This window comes from Pseudophryne corroboree, unplaced genomic scaffold, assembly GCF_028390025.1.
Source record: "Pseudophryne corroboree isolate aPseCor3 unplaced genomic scaffold, aPseCor3.hap2 scaffold_473, whole genome shotgun sequence".
NCBI lineage: Eukaryota > Metazoa > Chordata > Amphibia > Anura > Myobatrachidae > Pseudophryne > Pseudophryne corroboree.
In genome coordinates, this window is record NW_026970085.1 from 215,001 (window position 1) to 226,922 (window position 11,922).

The window sequence follows — 11,922 nt, forward strand, 5'->3', positions numbered from 1 at the left end:
CTTGGGAAACTCCTGATAAAAAGTTACTGATTCCCAAGAGAATTTCTATGGCATATACTTTTCCCTCTGAGGATAGGGTAAGGTGGGAGTCAACACCCACAGTGGACAAAGCTCTAGCACGGTTGTCCAAGAAGGTGGTGCTACTGTCCCCTGACACTGCAGCCCTAAAGGATCCTGCGGATCGTAAGCAGGAAACTACCTTGAAATCTATTTATGTCACTATGGGTATGCTGCTCAGGCCGGCCGTGGCATCGGCATGGGTGAGTAGCGCTATTGAAAAGTGGGCAGATACCTTGTCATCTGAAATAGACACCATGGATAGGGATAGCGTGCATTTGAAGCTGGGTCATATTAGGGACGCAGCGGTCTATTTAAAGGAGGCTGCGAGAGATATTGGCCTCTTGGGATCAAGGGCCAATGCCATGGCAATCTCAGCTAGGAGAGCGTTGTGGACTCATCAATGGAATGGTGATGCTGACTCTAAAAAGGCTATGTAGGCTCTGCCCTATAAAGGTGGCGTTTTGTTTGGTGAAGGCCTCGCGGACCTGGTATCTACAGCTACTGCGGGTAAGTCATCTTTTCTACCTTTTGTCCCTCCACAGCAAAAGAAAACGCCTCAGTATCAGATGCAGTCCTTTCGGTCTAATAAATTCAAAAAAGGACGAGGGTCCTCCTTCCTTGCCGCTAGAGGTAAGGGAAGGGGAAAAAGATCGCCGGCTGTGGCAAGCCCCCAGGAGAAGAAGTCCTCCCTGGCTTCTACCAAGTCCACCGCATGACGCTGGGGATTCGCTGCGGGAGTCCGCACCAGTGGGGGCACGTCTTCAGCTCTTCAGTCGGATCTGGGCTCACTCAGGCATGGATCCTTGGGTGCTGGAAATTGTGACCCAAGGGTACAAACTGGAGTTTCAAGACGTGCCCCCTCACCGATTTTTCAAATCGGTCTTGCCAGCTTCTCTTCTGGAAAGGGAAGTAGTGTGCGCTGCAATACAAAAGCTATGTCAACAACAAGTCATTGTCGCGGTACCCCCGTCACAACGGGGAGAAGGGTTTTATTCACGCCTGTTCGTGGTCCCAAAGCCGGATGGCTCGGTCAGACCGATTCTGAACTTAAAATCCCTCAATCTGTATTTGAAAGATTCAAATTCAAAATGGAATCTCTCCGAGCAGTGATATCCAGTCTGGAAGGGGGGATTTTATGGTGTCAGTCGATGTTTACCTACATGTTCACATATATACTCCACATCAATCTTACCTGAGGTTTGCTGTTCGGGATTGTCATTACCAATTTCAGACGTTGCCGTTTGGGCTTTCCATGGCTCCGAGGATTTTCACTAAAGTAATGGCGGAAATGATGGTGCTCCTGCGAAAGCACGGTGTCACAATTATCCCGTACTTGGACGATCTCCTGATAAAGGCGAGATCAAAGGAGCAGTTACTAAGAAACGTTGCGCTCTCCCTGACAGTGCTGCAACAACATGGTTGGCTCCTGAATTTGCCAAAGTCACAGTTGGTTCCGACAACACGGCTGTCATTCTTGGGCATGATTCTGGACACGGACCTGCAGAGAGTTTTTCTCCCGGTGGAAAAAGCTCTGGAAATCCAGAACATGGTCAAAGGGATTCTGAAACCGGCAAGAGTGTCGATTCATCAATGTACTCAGGTGCTGGGGAAGATGGTGGCGGCCTACGAGGCCATTCCGTTTGGCAGGTTCCATGCCAGGGTGTTTCAGTGGAACCTGTTGGACAAGTGGTCCGGGTCTCACCTGCACATGCACTGGAAAACAAGCCTATCTTCCAGGAACAGAGTTTCTCTCCTGTGGTGGCTCCAAAGTTCTCACCTCCTAGGGGGACGCAGGTTCGGGATCCAGGATTGGATCCTGGTGACCACGGATGCAAGTCTCCGAGGCTGGGGAGCGGTCACACAGAGGGAAATTTTCCATGGAAAATGGTCAAGCCAGGAAGCTTGTCTGCACATAAACATTCTGGAATTAAGAGCCATCTACAACGGCCTTCTACAAGCGGAACATCTCCTGTTGGACAACATAACAGCAGTGGCGTACATAAACCACCAAGGCGGAACAAGAAGCAGAGCAGCGATGGCGGAGGCCACAAGAGTTCTCCGCTGGGCGGAAAAACATACAGGCGCTCTCTCGGCGGTCTTCATTCGAGGCGTGGACAACTGGAAAGCAGATTTCCTCAGCAGACACGATCTCCATCTGGAGAGTGGGGTCTTCATCAAGAGGTCTTTGCAGAAGTGACAAGTCATTGGGGAATTCCTCAAATAGACATGATGGCGTCTCGCCTCAACAAGAAACTTCAGAGATATTGTTCCAGGTTGAGGGACCCTTAAGCCAGTGCGGTGGACGCCCTGGTGACGCCCTGGGTGTTTCAGTCGTTCTATGTGTTTCCTCCACTACCACTCATTCCAAAGGTGATAAGCCTCATAAGAAGAACAGGGGTTCAGGCGATACTCTTTGTTCCAGATTGGCCACGGAGGGCCTGGTATCCGGATCTTCAGGAACTGCTCATAGCAGATCCCTGGCCTCTTCCTCTAAGAGAGGATCTGTTACAGCAAGGGCCGGTTGCGTTTGACGGCATGGCGGTTGAACGCCAGATCTTAGCCCGGAAGGGTATTCCCGGTGAAGTCATCCCTACACTGCTTAAATCAAGAAAGGAGGTAACGACGAAGCATTATCACTGTATTTGGAGAAAATACGTGTCTTGGTGTGAAGCCAAGAAGGCTCTTACGGAAGAATTTTAGCTGGGTCGTTTTCTACATTTTTTGCAGGCCAGTGTGGATGCGGGCCTAAAGTTGGGCTCCATTAAAGTCCATATTTCGGCCTTATCGATTTCCTTTCAAAAAGAATTGGCCTCCCTTCCGGAAGTTCAGACTTTCGTGAAGGGTGTGCTGCACATCCAACCTCCATTTGTGCCCCCGGTGGCACCATGGGACCTTAACGTGGTGTTGCAGTTCCTTATGTCACATTGGTTTGAACCTTTACAGAAGGTTGAGTTAAAATTCCTCACTTGGAAAGTGGTCTTGCTATTGGCCTTGGCATCCGCAAGAATTAGTGGCCTTGTCTCACAAGAGTCCCTATTTGATCTGCCATGTGGATAGAGCGGAATTACGAACTCGTCAACAATTTCTACCAAAGGTGGTTTCTTCATTTCACATGTACCAACCTATTGTGGTGCTTGTGGCTACTGAAGCTTTGGCTGATTCAAATTCTCTCGATGTAGTCAGAGCTTTGAAGATTTATGTCGCCAGAATAGCTCGTATTAGGAAAACAGAGGCACTGTTTGTCCTGTATGCTCCCAACAAGATTGGGGCTCCTGCTTCTAAACAGACTATTGCACGTTGGATATGTAATACGATTCAGCATGCGCATTCTATGGCTGGATTGCCGTTACCGAAATCGGTGAAGGGCCATCGGTGAAGTGACAGAACGGGACCCGGGAACGGAGGAGACCGGCTGCTGCAGGAGAAGCGCGCGGACTGAAGGAGAAGGAAGACGCGGCGGACTGAAGGAGACGGAGGACGCGGACACAGAGGACCAGGCCTGAGGTTGTGGAAGGAAGAGACGCGGTCACCGGCGGCAGGTAGTTACCTGCCCCCGGCGGTAAGTGTAAAACACACAGCCTATGACCACACAACCCAGAGCCGCACATAAGAGGGGACTGACAGGCGGGACGCCGCACTAGTCATACCCCAGACATTCAAATAGGACGCAGTTCAGAGGGCACATAGGCATCCACCACACCTATGGTAAAGGTGACCCACAGGGTACACTTGACATTTACCTGAGCTGGGGTCCAATCGGTATACCAATAGGAAGGTATACCTTGCAAAGGGTAGTCTGCAGGACACACCTGACAGTGGTGAAGGAACTGTGGGACAAGGACCAAACACAATATTGAAATTAGGATGCTGACCTAATCATATCTAATTTACAAATAAAGAGTTCAGATAGAAACCATATCAGATTGATCATTGGTGCAAAACCTACAATCAGGCGCAAACAGTCAACACAATCACTTATCCAAGTACCACTCCCATCCCGCAATACCCTATATTCCCATTTTTCCCTTATATCCCCCCCAGAGCGCGCTGACCATGCCAAATCATACCAGAAAGGTGGGCTCATCTTGGGCGGCTGCCCGAGGGGTCTCGGCGTTATAGCTTTGCCGAGTAGCTACTTGGTCGGGTTCAAACACTTTTGCAAAATTCTACAAGTTTGATACCCTGGCTGATGAGGACCTCATGTTTGCTCAATCGGTGCTGCAGAGTCATCCGCACTCTCCCGCCCGTTCTGGAGCTTTGGTATAATCCCCATGGTCCTTTTGGAGTCCCCAGCATCCTCTAGGACATAGGAGAAAATAGGATTTTAATACCTACCGGTAAATCCTTTTCTCTTAGTCCATAGAGCATGCTGGGCGCCCGTCCCAGTGCGGACTTTGGGGGTCATTCCGAGTTGATCGCTCGTTGTTTTTTTCCGCAACGAAGCGATCAGTCGCTAACGCGCATGCACAATGTCCGCAGTGTGACTGCGCCAAGTAATTTTGCTATGCAGTTAGGTATTTTACTCACGGCATTACGAGGATTTTTCTTCGTTCTGATGATCGGAGTGTGATTGACAGGAAGTGGGTGTTACTGGGCGGAAACTGAGCGTTTTATGGGTGTGTGTGAAAAAACGCTGACGTATTTTTTAAAAACGCGGGAGTGGCTGGAGAAACGGGGGAGTGCCTGGGCGAACGCTGGGCGTATTTGTGACGTCAAACAGGTACGATACTGACTGAACTGATCGCAATGGCAGAGTAAGTCTCGAGCTACTCAGAAACTGCTAAGAAGTGTGCTAATCGCAATATTGCGAATCCGTCGTTCGCAATTCTAAGAAGCTAAGATTCACTCCCAGTAGGCGGCGGCTTAGCGTGTGTAATGCTGCTAAAAGCAGCTTGCGAGCGTACAACTCGGAATGACCTCCACTATCTGCAGTTCTTGTTATAGTTATTGCTTATGTTACACAAAAGTTCTGTTTCAGTTGTGATCAGCCTGTTGCTGATTTTGGTTCATTCCGTTAACTGGTATTTGGTTAAAAGCCATGTTGTACGGTGTGTTGTGGTGTGAGCTGGTATGTATCTCACCCTTAGTTAACAAAAATCCGTTTCCTCAAAATGTCCGTCTCCCTGGGCACAGTTCCTATAACTGAGGTCTGGAGGAGGAGCATAGAGGGAGGAGCCAGTTCACACCCATTTGAAGTCTTAAAGTGCCCATGTCTCCTGCGGATCCCGTCTATACCCCATGGTCCTTTTGGAGTTCCCAGCATCCTCTACGGACTAAGAGAAAAGGATTTACCGGTAGGTATTTAAAATCCATTTTCTCTAACGTCCTAAGTGGATCTGGGGACTTCGTAAGGACAATGGGGAATAGACGGGCTCCGCAGGAGATAGGGCACTCTAGAAAAGAATTAGGTCTACTGGTGTGCACTGGCTCCTCCCTCTATGTCCCTCCTCCAGACCTCAGTTAGAATCTGTGCCCGAACGAGAAGGGTGCACCTTAGTGAGCTCTCCAGAGCTTGCTGAGAAAGAAAAGTATTTTGTTAGGTTTTTTATTTTCAGAGAGCTTCTGCTGGCAACAGACTTTCTGCTACGTGGGACTGAGGGGAGAGAAGCAAACCTTACCAACTGCGGGATATGTTGCGCTTCTTAGGCTACTGGACACCATTAGCTCCAGAGGGATCGAACACAGGTACTAACCATTGGCGGTCCGATCCCAGAGCCACGCCGCCGTCCCCGTCGCAGAGCCAGAAGCAAGAAGCACGGCGTAGATGAAGAAATCGGCGGCAGAAGACTTCAGTCTTCAAACAAGGTAGCGCACAGCACTGCAGCTGTGCGCCATTGCTCCCACAGCACACCACACACTCCGGTCACTGTAGGGTGCAGGGCGCAGGGGGGGGCGCCCTGGGCAGCAATAAGGTACCTTTGGCAAAAGTAAGCAGACATACAGGTAGGCACTGTATGTCTGCATGAGCCCCCGCCATTTTTTTCACACAAAATCGCGGGACAGAAAGCCACCAAGAAGGGGGCGGGGCTTCTTCCTCAGCACTCACCAGCGTAATTTTCTCTTCACAGCTCCGCTGGAAGGAAGCTCCCCAGACTCTCCCCTGCAGAATCACGGTTGAGGGGTGAAAAAAGAGGGGGGGGCACATAAATTTAGGCGCAAAACAGATAATACAGCAGCTACTGGGTAAACACTGAGTTACTGTGTTTTTTCCTGGGTCATATAGCGCTGGGGTGTGTGCTGGCAAACTCTCTCTCTGTCTCTCCGAGGGGCCTGGTGGGGGAATTGTCTTCAAAAGAGCTTCCTCTGTGTGTATGGTGTGTCGGTACGCGTGTGTCGACATGTTTGACGAGGAAGGCTATGTGGAGGCGGAGCGGGAGGAAATGAGTGTGGTGTCGCCGCAGCCGGTGCCGACACCGGATTCGATGGATATGTGGAAGGTTTTAAATGAGAATGTTAATTCCTTACATAAAAGGCTAGATAAAGCAGAAGCCTTGGGACAGTCTGATCTTGCTACGCAGGGGCCGTCAGGGTCTCAAAAGCGTCCACTATCCCAGGTTGTTGACACAGATATCGACACGGAGTCTGACTCTAGCGTCGATGATGAGGAGGCCAGATTACAACCTAAAATGGCCAAAGCTATAAGATATATGATTATAGCTATGAAGGAGGTGTTACACATCTCTGAGGAAAGCCCTGTCCCTGAGAAGAGAGATAATATGTTTGGGGAAAAGAGACAAGTGGTGACCTTTCCCCCGTCTCATGAATTAAATGAGTTATGTGAGAAATCGTGGGAATCACCAGATAAGAAACTGCTGATCCCCAAAAGGATGCTAATGGCGTACCCCTTCCCGCCATCGGACAGGTTACGCTGGGAATCCGCCCCGAGGGTAGACAAAGCGTTGACACGCTTGTCTAAACAGGTGGCGCTACCGTCACAGGATACGGCAGCCTTAAAAGATCCTGCAGATAGAAAGCAGGAAGCTATCCTAAGGTCCATATACACACATTCGGGTACCGTGCTTAGACCGGCCATTGCGTCGGCATGGATGTGTAGTGCTGTAGCAGCATGGGCAGATATGTTATCTGAAGAGATGGAAACCCTGGACAAGGATACTATATTACTGACACTGGGGCATATAAAAGACACTGTCCTGTATATGAGGGATGCTCAGAGGGACATTGCCATGCTGAGCTCTAGGATAAATGCTATGTCGATTTCAGCCAGAAGGGGCCTGTGGACTCGACAATGGACAGGTGATGCCGACTCTAAGCGGCACATGGAGGTTTTGCCTTACAAGGGTGTGGAATTATTTGGGGAAGGTCTGTCGGACTTAGTGGCCACAGCTACGGCTGGAAAGTCAAATTTTCTACCATTTATTCCATCACAACCTAAGAAAGCATCGTATTATCAAATGCAGTCCTTTCGTTCACAGAAGGGTAAGAAAGTCCGAGGTGCGTCCTTTCTTGCCAGAGGCAAGGGTAGAGGAAGGAAGCTGCATAACACAGCTAGTTCCCAGGAACAGAAGTCCTCCCCGGCTTCAACTAAGTACACCGCATGACGCTGGGGCTCCACAGGTGGAGCCAGGGTCGGTGGGGGGCGCGTCTCCGAAATTTCAGCCACCAGTGGGTTCGCTCACAGGCGGATCCCTGGGTTATACAGATAGTATCCCAGGGGTACGGGCTGGAATTTGAAGAGATACCCCTCGCCGCTTCCTCAAATCGGCTCTGCCAACGTCCCCCATAGAAAAGGAGTTGGTGGTAACTGCGATTCACAAATTGTATCTCCAGCAGGTGGTGGTGGAGGTCCCCCCCCCCCCTTCAACGGGGGAGAGGGTATTATTCCACAATGTTTGTGGTACCGAAACCGGACGGTTTGGTCAGGCCCATTTTGAACTTAAAATCCCTGAACGTTTACCTGAAAAGGTTCAAGTTCAAGATGGAATCGCTGAGAGCAGTCATTGCGAGCCTGGAAGAAGGGGATTTTATGGTGTCGCTGGACATAAAGGATGCTTACCTGCATGTCCCGATTTATCCACCTCATCAGGAATACCTCAGGTTGGTGGTACAGGATTGTCACTACCAATTCCAGACGTTGTCGTTTGGTCTCTCCATGGCACCGAGAATATTTACCACGGTAATGGCAGAAATGATGGTGATCCTGCGAAAGCAAGGAATCACAATTATCCCGTACTTGGACGATCTCCTTATAAAGGCGAGGTCCAGCGAACAGTTGCTGATCAGTGTAGCACGCTCTCAGGAGGTGTTACAGCAACACGGCTGGGTTCTGAATATCCCAATGTCGCAGTTGATCCCTACGACTCGTCTGCCCTTCCTGGGCATGATTCTGGACACAGACCAGAAGAGGGTTTATCTCCCGACTGAGTAGGCTCAGGAGCTCATGACCTTAGTCAGAGACTTATTAAAACAAAGACAGGTGTCAGTGCATCAATGCACGCGAGTCCTGGGAAAGATGGTGGCATCATACGAGGCCATTCCCTTCGGCAGGTTCCATGCGAGGACCTTTCAATGGGATCTGTTGAACAAGTGGTCCGGATCACATCTACAGATGCAGCGGCTGATCACCCTATCCCCCAGGGCAAGGGTGTCTCTGCTGTGGTGGCTGCAGAGTGCTCACCTTCTCGAGGGCCGAAGATTCGGCATTCAGGACTGGGTCCTTGTGTCCACGGATGCGAGCCTCCGAGGGTGGGGAGCAGTCACGCAGGGAAGAAATTTCCAAGGCCTGTGGTCAAGTCAGTAGACTTGTCTGCCCATAAACATCCTGGAAATAAGGGCCATATACAACGCCCTAAGTCAGGCAGTAAACCTGCTTCGAGACAAATCGGTGCTGATTCAATCAGACATCACCGCAGTGGCTCATGTAAACCGTCAAGGCGGCACAAGGAGCAGGGTGGCGATGACAGAAGCCACCAGGATTCTTCGTTGGGAGGAGAATCATGTAAGAGCACTGTCAGCAGTGTTTATCCCGGGAGTGGACAACTGGGAAGCAGACTTCCTCAGCAGGCACGACCTCCACCCCGGAGAATGGGTACTTCATCCAGAAGTCTTCACACAGGTGTCAGACCGGTGGGAACTGCCACAAGTGGACATGATGGCGTCCCGTCTAAACAAAAAGTTACAGCGGTATTGCGCCAGGTCAAGGGACCCTCAGGCGATAGCTGTGGACGCACTAGTGACACCGTTTGTGTTCCAGTCGGTTTATGTGTTTCCCCCTCTTCCTCTCATACCCAAGGTACAGAGAATCATAAGAAGAAGAGGAGTGAGAACAATTCTCATTGTTCCGGATTGGCCAAGAAGAGTTTGGTATCCGGATCTGCAAGAAATGCTCACAGAGGACCCATGTTCTCTGCCCTTAAGACAGGATCTGTTACAACAGGGGCCCTGTCTGTTCCAAGACTTACCGTGGCTGCGTTTGACGGCATGGCGGTTGAACGCCGGATCCTAGCAGAAAAGGGGATTCCGGATGAGGTTATTCCTACGCTTATAAAGGCTCGGAAGGTTGTAACGTCTAAGCATTATCACCGTATATGGCGAAAATATGTTGCTTGGTGTGAAGCCCGGAGGGCTCCTACAGAGGAATTCCAGCTGGGCCGGTTCCTTCATTTCCTACAATCCGGAGTGTCTTTGGGCCTAAAATTGGGATCCATTAAGGTCCAGATTTCGGCCCTATCCATTTTCTTTCAAAAAGAACTGGCAGCTCTTCCTGAAGTTCAGACCTTTGTGAAGGGAGTGCTGCATATACAGCCCCCGTTTGTGCCTCCAGTGGCACCTTGGGATCTTAACGTGGTGTTGGGTTTCCTAAAATCACACTGGTTTGAACCACTAAAAACTGTGGAGTTAAAATATCTCACGTGGAAGGTGGTTATGCTGCTGGCTCTGGCCTCAGCCAGGCATGTGTCGGAATTGGCGGCTTTGTCACATAAAAGCCCCTATCTGGTTTTTCATATGGACAGGGCAGAATTGCGGTCCCGTCCACAATTTCTGCCCAAGGTGGTGTCATCATTTCATATGAACCAACCTATTGTGGTGCCTGTGGCTACAGGGGACTTGGAGGATTCCGAGTTACTAGATGTAGTGCGGGCTTTGAAGATTTATGTGACCAGAACGGCCAAGGTCAGGAAAATGGAGTCGCTGTTTATCCTGTATGCATCCAATAAGTTGGGTGCTCCTGCTTCAAAGCAGACTATTGCTCGCTGGATCTGTAACACGATTCAGCAGGCTCATTCTGCGGCTGGATTGCCGCCTCCGAAATCAGTAAAGGCCCATTCCACAAGTAAGGTGGGCTTCTTCTTGGGCGGCTGCCCGAGGGGTCTTGGCATTACAACTTTACCGAGCAGCTACTTGGTCGGGATCAAACACATTTGCAAAGTTCTACAGGTTTGATACCCTAGCTGAGGAGGACCTTGAGTTTGCTCATTCGGTGCTGCAGAGTCATCCGCACTCTCCCGCCCGTTTGGGTGCTTTGGTATAATCCACATGGTCCTTACGGAGTCCCCAGCATCCACTTAGAACATTAGAGAAAATAAGAATCTATTTCTCGTAGTCCGTAGTGGATGCTGGGCGCCCGTCCCAAGTGCGGACTTCTTCTGCAATACTGTATATAGTTTTTGCTTAACAAAGGGTTATGTTATGTTACATCAGGTTATCTGATGTTTTGTATTGTTCATACTGTTAACTGTATTTGGTTATCACAAGTTATACGGTGTGATTGGTGTGGCTGGTATGAGTCTTACCCTGGATTCCAAAATCCTTTCCTTGTAATGTTAGCTTGTCCGGGCACAGTTTCCTTAACTGAGGTCTGGAGGATGGACATAGAGGGAGGAGCCAGTGAACACCAGTAGACCTAATTCTTTTCTAGAGTGCCCTATCTCCTGCGGAGCCAGTCTATTCCCTATGGTCCTTACGGAGTCCCCAGCATCCACTACGGACTACGAGAAATAGATTTACCGGTGAGTAAAATCTCCTTTTTTGCTATGTGTGTTTAGCTGTTTGTGTGTTTTGTCATATGTGTGTATGTATGTTTTGCTATATGTTTGTCTTTTACTATGTGAGTGTATATACAGGGCCGGCCTGACCATTACATCGCGGAGAGTACCATATGTGGAGGGTGCTGCTGCTGCCTTCTCATGTCCTCCCGAGGTGTGCTCGCACACCTGCTGCACTGCTTAAAGAGAGAGCCTGGATCACAGTGTGAGGTGAGTGGGGACCCAGGGAGGGAAACCACTGGGACAGGGTCGCACACTGCGGCCGCCATCTTTCTGCACCTCTGCCTTAGTCACTCTATACCTGTCACCCACTATCTCCCTGTCAGCCCTGTCTCAGTCAAAGTATAGATAGCGTGGCGAGCCACCGTGCCCGCAGCATGGCGAGCCCGCAAGGGGCTCATTTGCGCTTGCCCAGCTGTCGGTATGCCGGCGGTCGGGATTCCGGCGCCAGTATGCTGGTCGACGGGAGCCCGGCCGCCAGCATACCCTGCTACACCCGGGCAAGCGCAAATGAGCACGGTGGCTCGCCATGCTATCTATACTTTCTCCAGGGCGCTCATGGACCCCCAAGAGGGAGAAAAGATGTCGGTATGCCGGCGGTCGGGATTCCGGCGCCAGTATGTTGATCGTTAGGAGTCCGGCCACCGGCAAACAGAAGACCACCCCAGTCACCCACTGTCTCCCTGTCACCCCTGCCTCAGTCACCCACTATCTCCTTGTCTCTCCTGCCTCAGTCACCCACTATTTCCCTGTCATCCCTGCCTCAGTCACCCACTATTTCCCTGTCGCCCCTGCCTCAGTCACCAACTCTACCTGTCACCCCTGTCTCAGTCACCCACTATCTCTCTGTCATACCGGC

At 50.5% G+C, this 11,922-nt stretch overlaps 1 long non-coding RNA gene across 1 annotated transcript in view; it reads left to right on the plus strand.

The window, feature by feature from the left end:
• Positions 1–11,469, plus strand: part of LOC135028053 (uncharacterized) — a 15,808-nt gene extending 4,339 nt beyond the window's left edge. Inside the window, exon 3 of the long non-coding RNA XR_010224411.1 lies at positions 11,142–11,469. This is a non-coding gene — a long non-coding RNA (uncharacterized LOC135028053). The remainder of the gene's footprint in view (positions 1–11,141) is intronic.
• Positions 11,470–11,922: the final 453 nt, after the last annotated feature.